Raw genomic sequence first — 15,758 nt, forward strand, 5'->3', positions numbered from 1 at the left:
ACAAAATTCATGAGGCTTCGCGTTTGTTGGGGTAAGAACGTTTACGTTTACATTCCAAATGAGTGGTTCCCTCGCGCCTCTCTCATTAGCTGGCATCGTCAATACACTGCCGCCATTACGATTACCGTTCACTGTTATAACAAGTGCTTCAACACGACAAAGACATTATCGTATGGCAGCAAAGTGAGAGAAAAAATAACAGGGGAAGTCTGTTCAACAACAAAGTGATTGTCGTTTCAATGCTAGTAAAAATGTTCGGTTGAATGCGGAGTTGAATTTTAAATCGGTTCTTTTAAGGAATATCTAACGGTTATCAACGATATATCATCCGGTATAACGTGTAGGAACCATTAAAAGGTTATAATATTATTCCGCTGTAAAAGTGGGCTAGTTATAAAATCTTATTTGAAATATAAATTCATGTTTTGTCTCGAGACTGAAAATAGGGTGCTTTGAAGACTCTCAATTTGAGAAACATCCACAGGCCTGTGAAATTACATTGATTAAACAGTTATCAAATCAACTCGATAATCCGAGATACTCTCTAGAGCAAGTCATCAAGATTTCAAGATAGCCAACTGCCGTTATTGAAACTTTGTTACTGTATTTGAATATACAGTATATTTAAGATAGTTCCACTACGGAGGAATCAGAATCTGAAAATATTCCTTCATTTATTTATTTGTGGATACAATCAAAAATCAATTTTATCAATTTCTTGGAGATTAAATCCTGTCCAATACATAATACTGTTGATAAATGTTGATATACTTTATCACGAGTGTTTACACTCACCTCAATGGCCTACAAATTCAGCACCAGCCCCATACCCTCAAAAGTCGTTGATCGTAATATTTAGGTGAAAAATTTAGTGGGTAACAACGAAACCACTTGAGAGTGGTGGAGGCGGCAGAGATGCGATTCCTCTGCAGAACCAACGGCTGCGATTGATTGATTGAATGATTGATTGATTGATTGAGTACTTTATTTATGTAGATTACAATATATACTGGCTTATACACTTATATACAATAGCTTACAATACAGCAAAGTTATAGATGAATTTACATAATATAGACTAAGAAAATAACTATTGAACTGTATATGATATGAAAAAGCAATTTGTAATATAATAACTATAGATAATAATCATATTGTTATGCATCTACATAAATTGGCGGAGCTTTGGACATATCAATGTCCATTCTTTGGGAAGAATATTAAAAATATCCTCCCCACTAACTCTCTACCAAAACGTTAATTTCGTTATTTAAACTAAGGATTTATTATTAATGGAAATATTGTAAAAGTTTTAATCAATATGAATATTGAAGAGAAAAAAAAACAGAAAATTGATAAAGTAAAATTATTATATAGGTAGATAAGATCAAATAATTGATTAATAAAATGAAGTAGGCTGAAAGTAGATCAGGGTTATCAAATTTCAGTAATATACAGCAGTATGCATAACAGTATGCAGTGGATAATTAAAATAACATGAGTTTATATAATATATATATATATATATATATATATATACAATTCGTTCTATAACATGGTTTAAAGGTTTATATTGGTGGAATGGGTGAGGGATGGTTGTCATGTGATCGTTCTAGGGCCGGACAGTTTCAGTCATTTGTTCCAAAATATGTTTTTTTAAAGTCAGGTTGAAGCTCGCTTGGCTCTCGATAGACCTGATAGAAACAGGAAGTGTATTCCATGCACGACAGGCACTGACTAAGAAGGATTTTGTGAAAATAGTAGTTCGATGATTGGGTATCCTTAAAGTACTTTCTCCGGTTCTAGTATGTGAAGCATCTATCCACCTACCTTCAGAGACAAATTTGAAATAATCTTTAAAATAGTTCGGATTACCGTATTTCAAGATATCTCTAACAAGCTTGACTATTCGAAAAAGCCTCTGATCAGGAAGCTTCAATGTTGAACTAGCAATGTGGGCTGGGGTGATATGATCATGGCGTTGGAGAGAGTAGACGAAACGTAGACAATAATTTTGGCAACGCTGTAGTTTATCATTCAGAGTGACTTGCATATCATTAAGAACAGAATTACAATACATTAAATGTGGGAAGATGAGAGATTGAACCAATAATAATTAAATGTTTCTAGGGAGGATATCGTGCATTTTCTTCAATGCATGCATGGCTGAGATCTGAGAATACCTTTTTACAAGTTTTGTTCACTTGTTCTGACCAGTCAAGAGTATTATTCATAATAATGCCTAAATTTTTAACTGAGCTACAGTAAGGAATGTCATTACCGTCTACACTAATTTTGTGAATCGATTCAAGGTCAATATTGTTTATAAGACGAGAATATCCAATTATAATGGGTTGTGTTTGATGGGATTAAGCTTAAGGCCATTTTTCTTTGTCCATTCCACCATCGAATTGATATCCTGATTCATTATTCCAACTGTTTCATTAATTTTTGTTATGGGACAGCTTTAATAGATTTGAAGGTCGTCTGCATAAGTATGGAAACTGGAGAATTTGATAATGGAAGAAAGGTCATTAGCATACAAAGTGAAGAGGAGAGGGCCTAAAATTGAACCTTGTGGTACTCCATGCATAACGTTTTTCCAAGTTGACTTTTTGTCACCGACAGATACACATTGTTTCCTACCTAATAGATAGGATTTAAACCAAACTAACGAGTTGTGACTGAAACCAAGAATAGCCAACTTATTCAGAAGGACTGTATGATCAACAGTATCGAATGCTTTAGAAAAATCAAATAGGGTGAGGATGGTGCATTTTCTTTGGTCCATAGCTAACCTTATATCATCAGTGACACGAAGCAGAGCTGTCTCAGTTGAATGGAATTTTCTAAAGCCTGATTGAAAGTTATGAAGCTTACTATTGTTGTCTAGAAATTTTACAACTTGAGCATGAATAAGTCTTTCTAGCACTTTGGACAATGCAGGTGAAATACTGATTGGTCTAAAATCCTCAACTTTATTGGGTGATGGAACTTTATTTAGAGGGCGAACCAGAGCAAACTTCCAGTTTTCAGGGAAAATGCCTACTTCAAGTGACTTGTTGAAAATGTATGTAATGGTTGGTAAAACAGCAAATAACATGTTCTTGATAAATTTAATAGGAATTTTGTCTACACCCGTAGCATTACTATGAATACGTTGAATTGCTCTGAAAGTGTCTTCTTCTGAGATTGGATGGAAATGAAATTGATCAGTGATTGGTAAATCTAAGTTTGTAACCTGCTCTTCAAGATCATCTATATGATTAGCAATGACAATTTCGTCGCGTTTGTTAGAGTGTGAAACGAAATGGTCATTTATATTATTCAATGGTAAGTCAATTTGTGGATTCGATTTCTGTTTGCCAAGCCCGAATTCTTTTATTCCCTGCCAAAGTGATTTAGAGTGTTGTCTATTGTTTGTCATAAACGAATTCAAGTACCTAATCTTTGAGTTCCGTAATTCCTGTTTAACCCTATTTTTAAGGCTCCTATACTCTATCAAACTGTCCAAGTCAAATGTCTTTTTAAATTTTCTATGTGCTTTGTCTCTACGTCCCATCATCTTAAGTATGTCTTCAGTCATCCATGGTACTCGTCGTTTTCTATTAATCCTCCTTGTCACATAAGGTGCATGTTTGTCATACAAAGTCAAAGTCCAATTCTCGAAAGTCTTGACCATGTCATCAACTGAGGGTAATGCTTCAATTTGATGCCATGGAGTCTGAGCCACATCAGTCAGGAAGGCGGCTTCATCAAAGTTTTTGAAGTCTCTATAAGTGATAATTTTCTGTTCTGGCTTGGGTATCTTATGGGAAAGTACACAGTAGATCAAATCATGTCTAGAAATAGCTGGGACTGAGATTTGGCCTGCTTGAACAACCTCATTGGGATCACTAACAATTAGAAGGTCAATGAGTGTGTCTGATTCATTAGTATGATGAGTTGGATCGAGGGGTAAAATAGTCATGTTTAGACATTGGAAAATTGTAGTCAGTTGAAAGTAGTCAAAGTTACGATTCGTCATGTTCAAGTCGGTGTTCATATCCCCAATAACTAGTATACGGTTATAACAAGGCATAAGAGAAAGCAAGGCATTTTCGAAATCTGTGAAATGACCTATTTTTGGTGGGCGATAACAGATACCAACGAGTAATTTATCATTACTAGATAAGGATAATTCAAGTAGCATAAACTCTGGTCTGGAACAATACTCTTGTTTAGATGTGATTAAAACTGCGATTGGAGAGATCATTTTAGAAATGAATTTATCCGATCTGAGCTGGGAATATTCAATTTGAACGAGAAAGCAGTAAATACCGAATATAATATAGGGATCATATAAAAAGAATGTCTGCAGAAAGGCTTCCCCTTCAAGTATTAAATTATAAATCAGAAGGTAAAAGATCAATTGGAAGTGGAAGGCCACGTGAGACATGGCAATAAATGACATGTTATGTATGAATGTAAATTTTTATAACCCTTTTGATCTTTCTAACTACGATATAAGCTGTTTGTAAGTCGGAACAGGCAATAGCCTAATCCTTACATGTAAGATGATGATAATGTGAAAAATTGAAAAAAGGTTTCCATCACGCTAACTCCAAATTTTGGAACCTTTCAACAATTTGTTTTGGAGACCTCGCCCAGGAATTTCAATGACACAGTCTGCGTCAAACTCATTCCTGCCTGCAACCCTGAGTACTAGATGATTCAATTCACAGATGGAAATTAATGAGAAATTGCATTTTCACAAATTACGATTTGGATTTTCGATTAATAATGATTATTGATAATAATAACCATATTATTATTCAACAGATTATGCAATAATTCAAAAACATTATTTAAATACATTCATCTCAAATTCATATAATAGTAACAGCTCCGGGGGATCAATCTAGCATCAGATCAGGAGAACAGTTATCATTGTTATTAGAAAAATTCTTGCCTCACCTGAGGCTCTGTTGAGGCTCTGGAGCTGTGTTGCCATAGTAGCAGATTGTTTTTGCATTGATCTTCATTGTACGAAAATTGAGTAATTTATTCCCAACGCCTCTAAATTAATGAAGAATATTGCTCTTGAGATTATGTGCATTGAAGAAGAATTAACAGTTTATTCGTAGTAACTGGAAATTACGTGCTCTTGTATTAAATGATCTGTATTCAACGGAAATTATTTAGTAATTTATTCGTAGAAAATAACGAATTTTGCTCTTGTAATAATCTGCATCAACTAATTTATTCTTGGCGTTTGAGAAAGTCACGAATATTTCTCATGTAACGATCTGCATTGAACGAGAATCAACCAATTTATTCGCAGCAGCTGAAAATGTCGAATCGTTCCACTTGAAGACACAAATGACCTGACAGAGGGTAAACTGACGGGGAACATCGAAGGCCGAACAATTGTGGAATGTCGAAAGAGACTCAGAGCTACGGAAGGGTGGGGGTTGCAAATGAATATGTATGAGCCAGTGATTCGCTTGTAACTGCGATGAGGAGCAGTCTCTTCAACGAAATCCGCTCCAAACTGTCAGTGCTCCCTATAAATAACATCAATGCATCTCATTCTATTATTGCTGACAGTGAATCTGCAATGAAGAGGAAGCTACAGCAAAGGTCTTTAAAGTGAGATTCACTTAAAACTGTCTGCATTCTCAATGAATGATATCATTGCTCCCCTTCCAACCAATGCTGAAAGTAAATCTCAATATACTCGACCTGGATGAGCCAAATCATTCCCTATTTCCAGCCGCAGTATCTTTTCTATTCTAAATAATAATTTTCAGAATAGGTTGAAGAGGTAGCACCTGTGCAATCTATAGTGAATAACTAACAGCTCAAGTTAATCTCCTCAATATCGGGGCACCGAGCTTCGCTCGTTATTCATTTATTGTTAAACAGAACACAATTCTTAAAAATGATTGGGGAAGGACTAACAGCAATACCTACTATTACTCCAGGCCCAACAACCAATACCTACTATCACTTCAGGTCCCACAACCAATTAATGTCGTCATAACATGTAGATTGATTCTTCCTAGATCATAGTAGTTTCTACTAGCTCATCAATGTAACTTTTGTCACTGTATCGATTCTTTCTTGGATGGAATACTATCTAAATTTCAGATTAAAGACATTTGTATTTTGATAAATATAAATTTTATTGGAATGAAAACACTTCATTCCACAAAATAATGCAATAATTTATCCATACTTTCTGCTTGATAGACATAGGCCTACTCGATTCAGTAATAGAGCTATTGATAAACTCATCAAAACCAAAAATACTTAATAATAGCCTGTATCAGAATCGAAGGAGAGGTAAATCAAAGATAAACCAAATTTGATGTAACTCATTTTTAGGAAAGAGGCTCCCACAAAATTGATCACAATGATTATGTGGTACAAAGAAACCCATCAGGAGACTGTTTTTCAGTTAGGTAGAACCTTTAATATTATGATGTTATGGACAGTTCCAACACTTTGCATTTACTTTTTAATTTATTAGTTCAAAAGTTCTTTTACACACTTTATTTACACTGTTCTTCCACACTCTAATTACACTGTTATTTCACATTTTATTTACACTGTTCTTTCACACTTTTCCATCCCATTCTATCCCAAATAATTTTTTTTGTGATTTTTCAAAATAATGTTATTTTTAGTTGTATTGGGATGTGTTTAGACCATTCCAAGTGTTTTTACTTGTTTCCACTGTGTATGTACTTATCAAAATCGACCGTTACCAAAAGGTAACGCTAGGACAATACACTAGCTTAGATTAGTAACTAGAATAGAATCATGCAGGGTTTGAAAATAGAGAAGTCAAATATTATTCTTAACAAAAACTTTTATGATCTCATAGTGTTTATTTAGTTGAAATATTAAATGATTGAATAACTTTAACTCATATTTACATAAATTATATTCAATTGAATGTGGTAGTATGAAAAATGTCAAAACAGTCTCTACGCAGTCCAAGATTGCATTTTTTACACATTGTTCGAACACTTGAGCTACATGCTTCTCCTGCACATCTTCTCTTCTTCCCAGAGACATTTATCACATGGTGACCCTTACAATCATACTAGTCCAGGCGCTGGCTTACATTGAGCATACATGAGAGAGGCAGAGAATTTGACTTCGGATTATTGTTAGGGGGTCTTTAGTGTATATGAAACTCGATGTCGTCACGTCCCAGGGTGGTCGACTGATTGGGGGGGAGGGGGGTAAGTTGTAAAAAACGCGCGCTTATAAAATCGCCTGTCCTGCAGATACTATTCATACTACAGCTTTGACTTTTTTCTCAATATTATGTACGTATAACTGGCTTTCAATGTGGTTTTCTACATTTTTGCGATAAACCGCATAGTTTTTCCGCAAAAAAATAAAATATCTCGAAAAATGTATTTTTTTATTATGGACTTTTTGTTATTTCTTGAATATTTAAGTCGTTAGCCGACTTAGAGGAGAAGGTTCCCAATAAACGTTGTAGGCCGTTCCTTCCTGAATTCAATGATATATATAGTTTGGGGGTTACGATCATAGAAGCGGCGGTGGGAGGGAGATAAGTAGCACTGTTACGCTGCGGCGCGGTCCTCCACCATGATTAATGCGCATAGTGGCCTGTCTATCGCATCGCTCCTACTATTCTATGCATTCAAATTATGTATTTCAGGAACGCTATCTTATGTATTTTCGGTCGCTGAACACGATTTTTCAACTCTCAAGCCTCAATAATTGATAATTCTCATCATAATATACAAATTATGGTCAAATTACAAACTTCATCTCATTCTGCAATGAAACTAAGAAACGACTGTTTGAAGTAATCGAAATTTGGGTTTCAAGAAATATATTAAGATAGAAAATGATAATATTTATATGTGTTTATGTTTTATTGTTTTTATTTTAAATTAGTTTATTGTGATGCGCTGCAGGCTACATTATTAATTACATACTGGCCTCGCTTACTTGATATAGTGGTCAGTTAATTCCAAGAAATGTTTGTGGAATTTCTTAGTTCTTTATGGTGAAAATGGAATCCATCATCCATTCATTATCATAATAATTATGTTTAATATGAAAATGTCAAACTTTCGTGAATCTTCAGTTTGTCGTGAACTTTCGAGAAAGTATATCTAATATAATAATAGATATATGTCAAATCAAAATGAAATGAAAATTTAAATATTCATTCAAATTATTTCTAACAGTATTATTATAATGGTATTTCACTAACTTTTGATTGATCCATCTATTATGGTATTCCCGTTCAGACTGTTTTGAAATGGTGACAAGTTATTCAGTATCAAATTTTGGGAATAGAATAGTTTTGAGCCATGCCTGTTAACATATTTATATGATTTATAATTTAATCCACAAATGAATGAATGGATGTATACCTGCACGTAGCTAACGTATGGATTATTCCTTTATAGATTCTTGTATGTTACATTAATAAATCTCTGCCACAGATTTAAAAATCAAGTCTCGATGGTTTAGAGAGCATAATTATCATTGGAGTGATTCTTTTACTCTGCTGCTTCTAGTATGTTCACTACCTTTGTTTGAATTTAGACTATAGACATGAAAAACATGAAAAATCAAGTCTCGATGGTTTGGAGAGCATATTATTGGAGTGATTCTTTTACTCTGCTGCTTCTAGTATGTTCACTACCTTTGTTTGAATTTAGACTATAGACATGAAAAACTATGTCCACCTGCATCACTCCATCTTCATTGAGAATTTTCATAACTCTTCTCATCAAAAAGTTTCCATAATCTTGCAGCGTATTGGAAGTTTTGAAAAGTGAAGTAGGAGTTGAATTCAGGAGAGCCATGTCATCATTATGCTAATTTGTCAACGCTATTTAAGGATCTAGTCAAATCCACAACTAGTTTCACTAATTATTTCATGGGCCAAGTGAGATTAAGCGTTTCTTTTCAAATATCCATCAGATGTTGACAGAGATTGCGGTTATTGTAGAAATGCATGCTGTACTAAAACTTCAATGCTGAATTATCTTTAAACAGCTACCTAGTAAAAATGCAGAGATCAGATATTTTTGTTATAGAATGAACTGAGACTAGGATTTTTTGTTTGATTGCATCGTGGAGAATGACAGAACTCTGTTTCTTTTTATAGGTGAGAATACACTTTTACAATTTGCCACAACTATGTTCAGATAAAAATCGTTGAAGACCGAATAACTATTTCTTTATACATTCAAAAGAGAATCACTGACTGTCTAAAGTTAATGTTCCCTTATTGGAAATTATTTTCTACTTCAGTGGGTATTTTTTTTCTAGATTTAACACAGACTCCATAACATGGTTTGAGTGATTGAATGAAAAAAGTATGGGTCTTTTCTCGTACAGTTTCTATGTACAATACCAGAGTCCTTCCTTTTGAGCACGAATACAATTCAAGATAATTCAAACTATGTTACAATAATCAGTCATAAATTTCAAGTAGTCATTGATTTTGCATTGTGATTCTAAAAAAACTCCACAAATAGCTCCTGACTTCTTTCAAATATACTTTGACAATTTCTCATATTTGAACCGTTCATGAGTCCTTCTTTGTAGTTGTTTCATTGAATTGATTGCTTGCTCTCACACCTTAATTAGACTGATCTCCCCTCAATAGATTTTCAACAGTATTCTCTCCAAATATTTCAGATTCAACAAAGATAACTCCCATTCCACTTCCATTCAAGTACCACCCCAAGACTCAGCCAGATGAAACGTATCTATTCGTAGATATAAGTTACAGAAATCAGTTAATAAAGCTGCATTTACACCAAAGTTATTAACATAATGTTGATAACTTAATCTTTATAAGATTGAACGGAACTTGACAAACACATATGTCCATCATGTGTATGATAAGTTATGTTCAATCAAATAGAATCTATAAAGATTAAGTTATTAACATATCTTTGATAAATTTGGTGAAAACGAAGCTTTAGAGTTGTATTTCCTCTGTATTCAAATATTTAGTCATATCACATGGGAGTAATTGGCATTATATCTCTATTTAAAAAAGTACAATAATAAATATATTATATTTTGTCCAATAGCTTTTTCCACTGAAACCTTAAGGTCAACATTTAAAGTCCAGGAATAGAAAACCAGAATATCCATTGGAACATTAATGTTATTATATGAAATTCTTAATAATAATATATTCATGTCAGATTTAATCAATTTGTTAAATTTTCATTTTCCATGCAAAAGACCAAGACTTAATATGCTATTTCAAATACCGTTTGTCAGAACCGCTCACCATTTCAATCCCTACCTAAATGGAACAATAGACGAATAGACTAAACCCATTCCTTGATCCCTTCTATGACCGCTACAATACATTCAAGAGATCTTGTGAAAGATTATGCTGCTCAATTGATGAATAAATTATTATTTTTGAGCTCTACTAACTCTCTTTCTTCAAATGTTTCTTCTTTCTATATGTATCTTTCATCCTATACCCCTTTACTAACTTTCCGGAATCTAACCCAAAAATCATTCTCTTCTGATTTTATTAGTTATATACTGAATCGTGATTTTATGAAGTGCGATATTATTTTTTTTCTCTTTTTGTATGTTAATTGTAATGTTATACTATCATCTATGTCATAAGGATTGTACTGGAGTTTGTCTGTGAGCCTTTCTATGTTTTCTTGGAATAAATAAATTAATTAATAAGATATTCGTGCTTCAATTGTAAATTCATATTGAGAAAATATTTACTCCTATTAACGGTGTTCTATATGGGGTAGCCTATATTATTTGTTAAACTTACTCCATTACTTGACTTTCGCAATTCCAAAGTGATCATTGAATTAAATCGAATAATTATTCTCTCTTTATGAGATATTAGTTTTTTATGGACTGAGAAACACAAATAGGATTCCTAACAAGAAACAAGATGGATTATCATTACAATGTGATCATAAATAATAATAATGAGATGAAGTTTGTAATTTGACCATAATTCGTATATTATGATGAGAATTATCAATTATTGAGGCTTGAGAGTTGAAAAATCGTGTTCAGCGACCGAAAATACATAAGATAGCGTTCCTGAAATACATAATTTGAATGCATAGAATAGTAGGAGCGATGCGATAGACAGGCCACTATGCGCATTAATCATGGGGGAGGACCGCGCCGCAGCGTAACAGTGCTACTTATCCCCCTCCCACCGCCGCATCTATGATCGTAACCCCCAAACTATATATATCATTGAATTCAGGAAGAAACGGCCTACAACGTTTATTGGGAACCTTTTCCTCTAAGTCGGCTAACGACTTGAATATTCAAGAAATAACAAAAAGTCCATAATAAAAAAATACATTTTTCGAGATATTTTATTTTTTTGCGGAAAAACTATGCGGTTTATCGCAAAAATGTAGAGAACCACATTGAAAGCCAGTTATACGTACATAATATTGAGAAAAAAGTCAAAGCTGTACTATGAATAGTATCTGCAGGACAGGCGATTTTATAAGCGCGCGTTTTTTACAACTTACCCCCCTCCACCCCAATCTGTCGACCACCCTGGGACGTGACGACATCGAGTTTCATATACACTAAAGACCCCCTAACAATAATCCGAAGTCAAATTCTCTGCCTCTCTCATGTATGCTCAATGTAAGCCAGCGCCTGGACTATACCTGATATCAGAGACTCTATTGCACGACAATGACTGCTTGGAAGTCATTGGCCTACCTGGACCCTTTGATACTTCACCGTATTCTATTATGTACGATTGAACAATCTCTCTGCGAAATTCCAACTGAGGTTGTTTGACCCCACTGCTTCTCCTCAGTTGCCAGGCATTTTGAATAGCAACATCAATAAGCCATGTAAATATTGGCCAATATCATTGTTTACCACGAACACTTATTCTGTAGTTTGCTACATTTTCATCTATACGATCGTTTCCATTATATTTTTCCACAATATTGGGCCTATCCACAAGAATAATTTTCTTTTCTGCTTATGAATAAATACCTTTTCACCTTCCCTATTGTATACCATGGGTGTTGGTTGCAAGACTCACAACACCATTGTCGTGCCACTTACAAACTAGAATACCATCATCCATATTCAGTGCAGATACACAATGACCCCTTCCAAATTTATTTTGAATATTTTTCTTTGGTAATAAAGGACAGCCTGAAGGTATTCGATCTTTTCTAATTGTACCAATTCCACCATATCCTATACTGGAAAGGAATTTCAGAAGAGGGAAATTTGTGAACAAATTATCAAAACCACAAATGTAAGGAAGATCATCAACAACACCCTGGGACCGAGAATATTTCTGGAAACATTTGAAACGTTGAAAAAACTCGGAAATATGGTTTTTAGATTATTATTCTAACAAACAATCACCAAGTTGGAAGTGATTCTAGTTACAGCGTATGTTGCATGAAGATTGTTCCTCTTTGTTGTGAGATAACATTGAACTGACTCTTATTTTAAAGTATATCTTCAATAATATTGTTTAGAATACTTACGATTGGAAGAATCTGGCAAATCATATTTTCTAGCAAATAATCACTAGTATGAGAAGTATAATAAATTATGAGTTTCAATATTATTGCATTCATAATATCATAATGAAAATGTTCAAGTGAATCAAGCAAGTCGGTTTAAGAAAGAGCTCCGATAAAAGCGAGAGCCACAGGCAGACGGGCGACTGTCAACAGTGGCTGAGTAGACTTTGAGTTTTATCTGGTGCTTCGCTCGTTGACCTTTCACTCGTCACTTGCCCTCAGCGCACAAACTTCGCTCTGCTGACATCAAACACCGACAACTTTGTAGAAACGCTCAGTGTGGAGAGCATAATTATTCCGCTCGGCTGAGCGACGACACAACGTGGACAAAGTGAGCGGCATCGACGTCGATGGCTGCTCACAGATGAGGTGACCATCTTCATTATAGCCTAGTCATTTTGTTTGGATGTAGAGTGTCATTTTCAATGAATCATTACATCAATAGCCAAGCTATTTTATGAGATGTTATTCTGTTGCAGTTTTGCCTAGAACACATATATAAACATAATTATGGTTGCTGGTAGATGAGGTGACAATCTTCATTAGCCAAGTCATTTAGTTAAGACGCAGATCTTTGTTAAGATTTAGCTTATGATAATTCATTGTCGAGTCAATTTGTATTGTTCTCTTACGATGTAGAGTATTAACGATTCAGTAGAAAGTCAATTGAAATGCAATTCTGTAATGTTTTTATCTCCATGTCAAGTTATATTTCATAGGTATCAAATTATTGGAAAATCATTTGGGTAGATCATTTTTCTGATGCACAAATCAATTTGAGGTCACTGAAATAAGCAGCAAATGTAGGTACATCAATATATTTTTGAGAGATAAGATTGTCGTCTTCATCTGCCAAATAAGACTTCAGGTTGGTACTGTATAGTGTGAAGTGTTGATTGAAAAACAGTTGGTTAAAAGTGGACAACTGAAATCATCATCTCTGAGAGATTGATCAAGATTACTCCATTTTCTTTCTTCTGCTAGTGCCTATCGTTCCGAATATTGGCGATCAGCCTGACTATGGATATCTTATTTACAGCCATCCTGAAAAGTTCAGTTGTAATCTTGGAGAACCAGGTACGCAGGTTTTTCAGCCATGATATTCTCCTTCTTCCTGGTCCTCTTCTGCCATAGAACTTTCCTTGGAGAACGGATTTCAGCAGGCCGTATTTTTCTTCATTGCGCATGATATGGCCGAAATATGCAAGCTTCCCGCTCTTGATGATGCTCATCACTTCCAAATCCTTATCCATTCGCTCCAATACAGCTTTGTTGTTGACTCTGACCATAGATGAAATTCTCAACACTCTTCTATATAGCCACATCTCAAAAGCCTCGAGTCTTTTCTCCATCTACTACCATGAAAAAGCCTCTCGATCTGCGTTTTTAGTCACTAAACGAACTGGGATCAATGAGAATAGTCATTTCACAGATACAAGGGAGCTGTTCAATGGATTGCTCTTTTACGACTCAACAACGTATTAGATACTATACAGGGTGTTTTAGAAGTAGTGTCGAATATTCAAGGGTATTGTTCCTAGATGATAGGAGACTACAAATGTCATATTTGGAGTGTCCAAAACTCAGCGGTTATCTTTATAGCTGCCATTTTTTTCACTTAGGAATTTTTATCTCAAGAACGGAATATTGTATTGATCTGAAATTAGGAATGAGTATTTATGCTATGAAGACTGAACTCTAAAAAATAAAATAAAAACTTTTCGATGTGAATTTTTAAAATGGCGGCCATTTTGAATTTTTGTTGGCAAATTTCACGGAAACCGTTCACTTTAAAGAAAATTTACAAGAAACAGAAAAGTTAGCAAATTCTATCAAGATTTCAAGGATACCTCATTCATCAAGATTGTTGGGAGAATAACAGAGAAATTCAATTATTTTCGTACAGCATGCATGATCATGATCAAACAAGATCATCTGAGAAACACTGTAAAATCAGCTGAATGACCATAATGTATCTATACCGAGATTCAGAGCTTCATCTTAAATACAATTGGAATTAAAAATTAAATATTAATGTTCAAATTGTGAAAAGTGGTCATGCATTCAATACGAAAATAATTAATTTCTTTGTTATTCTTCGATCAATCTTAATAAATAATAAGGTATTCTTGGAATCTTGATGAAATTTGTCAACTTTTTGTCTCTTGTAAATTAATTTCTGTAGAATGAACGGTCTTCGTGAAATTTGCAATCAAAATTTTAAAATTGCAGCCATTTTGAAAATATACATCGAAAAGTTATTATTTTATTTTTTGAAGTTGAATCTTTATAGGACAAATATTGTCAAATGTGTCAAATTTCAGATCAATACAATATTTCGTTTTTGAGATAAAAATTCCTAAGTGATAAAATCAAATTGGCAGCTATAAGGATAACCGCTGAGTTTTGGACACTTCAAATACGACATTTGTAGTCTCCTATCATCCAGGAACAATACCCTAAAATGTTCGACACTACATCTGAAACACTCTGTATATTATATTTCAAGAGACTTGGGTATTTTTATTTCTTTGCAATATGCAACATCCGAAACAATGAACTTGAATGGAATTACTATTCAATTCGATCCATGAAAACAATGAGAATTTTTTTTTAAAAAATTCCTAGTTTCCAAGTGATCAGGAAATATCACAATAGAGAATGACAAGTCCTATTTCCGATTACAATTTTAAGTGTTATACGTAAAATTTGATCCTTCGGTGATCCCTACGTGATGATAGAATAAAGTCAAATCATTAGTAGTCAGAGGTTTACAACGTACGAGATTGCTATTTTTTGTGACATGGAAAATGCCACAAATGTGGGCTTTCGATTGAAAGAACCAAAGATAGGTTGGGATTTGTCATCTTTCTAATTGCTGATGTACGATTGACTCCCCTCTGTTGGAAAAAATACAGTGTTCGACTCTACTGGTGACAAAGGAGCTTGTTTTTATCGTGTATGTGTGCTGGATGACATGGTGACATTGCATGTCAATTAGCAAAGATAAAAGACAAGTCTTACTTGCCAAGGAAAATTGGAAAAATGAAAAACTTATCACTCGTCATTTTTAGATTTAATAGTGTCGTTCTTATCAGACGATCTTTCAACTGTCATTTTTTAAATCAGGTTTTCCAATACTGCAATGACTGAATACTTGCAAAACTCATTCTTTGCTTCAAG

General features: G+C 34.2%; 1 protein-coding gene across 1 annotated transcript in view; it reads left to right on the forward strand.

Annotated features, from left to right (window-relative positions):
• LOC111060340 overlaps positions 1-15,758 on the forward strand; it is a 165,643-nt gene that overhangs the window by 111,042 nt on the left and 38,843 nt on the right. The window lies entirely within an intron of this gene.

Source organism: Nilaparvata lugens, chromosome 1, assembly GCF_014356525.2.
Source record: "Nilaparvata lugens isolate BPH chromosome 1, ASM1435652v1, whole genome shotgun sequence".
NCBI lineage: Eukaryota > Metazoa > Arthropoda > Insecta > Hemiptera > Delphacidae > Nilaparvata > Nilaparvata lugens.